This window comes from Aplysia californica, unplaced genomic scaffold (assembly GCF_000002075.1).
Source record: "Aplysia californica isolate F4 #8 unplaced genomic scaffold, AplCal3.0 scaffold01193, whole genome shotgun sequence".
NCBI classification, from domain to species: domain Eukaryota; kingdom Metazoa; phylum Mollusca; class Gastropoda; order Aplysiida; family Aplysiidae; genus Aplysia; species Aplysia californica.
Genome location: NW_004798463.1, coordinates 96,272 through 99,438, shown reverse-complemented (window position 1 = coordinate 99,438; position 3,167 = coordinate 96,272).

The window sequence follows — 3,167 nt, the reverse complement described above, 5'->3', positions numbered from 1 at the left end:
CGTTCTGTCAGCACGCTACACATTTATTTTATTTTGTTTTGTTCATCATACTTCCTTGCCATCTAAAACTATTTATTTGTTGTATGGTTTTACAGGTGTATACTGTATGTTATGCAATGCTCGAACCTGAGAAGTCACCCGTTCTGTCAGCACGCTACACATTTATTTTATTTTGTTTTGTTCATCATACTTCCTTGCCATCTAAAACTATTTATTTGTTGTATGGTTTTACAGGTGTATACTGTATGTTATGCAATCCTCTTGTCAAAGTTGGACATGTGCTTTCATTTCTTTGTGGGACTGCTGAAAGGATTTGAGAAGTCAGTAAACTGTTTCTTGTCATGGCCGTGTTTTGTGACTTCTTTATTTGTAGTACTTGTACCGTAGTACACTCGTGGAACTTGGAGAAGAATCACAGAAATCGATGTACAGAAAAGTGGGAAGACATGAAATAACATCAAGAGGCTAGCCCAGGATAGAGAAAAGTGGAGGGTGTTTGTCCGTGGCCTATACCCTGATGCAGGGTGAGAAAGGCAATGATGATGATGATGACCGTAGTACAGTCTTACTCCAGAAGACATTATTCTTTCCTTCTTTTCTTTCTGTCTGTCTGTTGGTCATGTCTGTCTTACTATTTCCCTTCACTAAATGATTGTTTAACTCATCGATGTGCTTCTCTCTTTCAAACAAAGATCATGTCCAACAGAAACAGAGGTCTAACCCCCCGGGGCGGTACCACTGACCGAAGTGTCTTTGGGCCATTCCCAAAGGGAGGACATTTCTCGCTCTAATGCACCAGTAGAATTGTAAATGGGCTGATTCAACAATGTCATGCTCATAACTATGCCTGAACTGCAACAGGGAACTCTTGCTTTTTCTTTCCTCATCCTTACTATCGTCATTTTCCTCTACTTCTTTTGTATGTTTATCACACTCTTGTGACCCGCTATTTCCGGGGTGCTTTGAAAGTTGAAACAGACTTTGTGCTGTTGAAGCTAGAGAGGTGAGCAGAGTAAGTCTGCTTCCCTGTAAAGACTTCTCTGTTGACACCCAACCCTTGGCGTTCATATGACCTTATGCAGTTGCGAGCGCCGTAAAACCTCTACTATATTTTTTTAAAAACATCTATCGTCCTTATCTCTCCTCCTTTTTTATGTTTGTTACTCACTTGTAACACCTCTAATCTTCGGCACTTATATGAGCTTATTGTGTTGCAAGTGCCGTAAAACTCTTACTAGTACAGGGTCGACCAGCGTCTGTGGTGTAGCGGTTGTTAGACACTTCGCTGTGGCACACGGGAGACCTGAGTTCGATTCCCGAGTAGGGAGGATTTTTTATCGAGTACCTCGGTCTTTCTGTTGGAATGTTGCATCCCTCTCAGCCCGGGTTGGCCCCGACAGGCAGGGTCAGAAGCCCGCCTTCAGACAGATGATCTAAATTGTATCTAAGGGGGCGTAAAACACCCACATAAGAAAATGAGGAGCCCACTGAAAAAACGTACGGACTTCTCTGTTGACATCCACCCCTTGGCGCTCATATGACCTAATGCAGTTGCGAGCGCCCTAAAACTTCTACTAAAACAAAAAACTGAAAAACAAGCATAGCCACAAACTGGAAATTATAAAGCTTGTGGACTCATGACTTCATATTTGTTTGACTGGTGGTTTATTTTGTATGTTTGTTGGCTGGGAAATATATAACAACAATAATCAACCAACAGCTGAACAGAGATAGAGTTATGAGTCAACAAGTGTTCAAAATTGATTCCCTCACGACTTTCAGTTTGTGATTGTGCCCGTTTTGGGTTTTTTCAATGGACTCCTCAAATATTGACATGGTCGAAGCGGCCCGTCTCCTAAATGACCTCAACTGTGCCAATAGAAGCGCAAAACACCATGTGTCAGTCAATCCGAGTACTGACGTGTAACAAACCATGCCGTGTCTCAGGACTGGAGAGCGAGGCAAAGAAGGTGAAAGAAAGAAAAAAGAAACATCATTTTTTTGTCTTTAAATATCCGACACACGCAAGAACATTTATTTATTTGGTTTTACAATAACATGATTATGATAACAATAGAGAATATGATAAATAATTTCACACAGCATACACATCATATAATATGTCATTAACAATATGTGAAGCAGCGTGGTGAAATCAGGCACTCGTCAAAATAATGAAACAGTAATTTTTATCGAATTTTTGTTTTATCATGGCTTTACACCATTGTTTTCCAATCAAGAACACATTTCTCGGTGGATTTTTACTTTAAAAAACGTAGACACTAAAAATTCAAGTTTCAATTTCCAGTTCCACGGACTATCAAGCTATGGAAATAACAAAACTTTGGCGGTCATTTTCTCGCTAATTCTAACTTTGAAACCAGGCGACCCCCCCCCCCCCCCCCAACCTTCTTCTTCTTCTTTTTCTTCTTCTTCTTATCCTTTTTCTTCTTCTTCTTCTTCTTCTTCTTCTTCTTCTTCTTCTTCTTCTTCTTCTTCTTCTTCTTCTTCTTCTTCTTCTTCTTCTTCTCGAATTAAGAAGTCATCCAAATGTCACTACTGCCTATCTCTCCGTCTGTCAGCTGGCACGTTGTATCACACACAACCCGGGTCGGAGGCTCGAGGTAGCCCACCTCCTGAATGACCTAAATCGTACCATTGGGGTGTAAAACATACCATCAGTCAAACATACATTTCTGGGAAGTAGCGTAAAAAAGTAACTGTAAGTTTTTGCGCTCCCGTCGACGCTATTTAGACAATTTCGGAGGTGGACTAAAAAGATTTAATCTCTCTTTCTCTACAGTGCAAAGCATTCCAGATCTTGGGCCTTGAATGTACAAATGTCCTTTCACCTATTGTTTAAAATCTCTCATATGGTAACGGTAATTTTTTAAAAGTCAGCTGATGACCTTAAAATTATAAGTTGGAAAGTACAACAGGTCAAAGGTCAATTTTTGACTTACTCAAGGTCATAGAGGCAGCGACATCTATCTATGACAAGGGAAGTAGGCATCCAGGTACAAGGGGAAAATGTCAATATTTGACTTACGACACAGCGCGGCAAAGGCAGCCACTCAGACTTGTACTTGTACAACAGATGTGGTGGTTGCTCGACACAGCGTGGCAAATTCTGATATAGACTGAGAGCTTGCAGGCTTCTTGGTCAC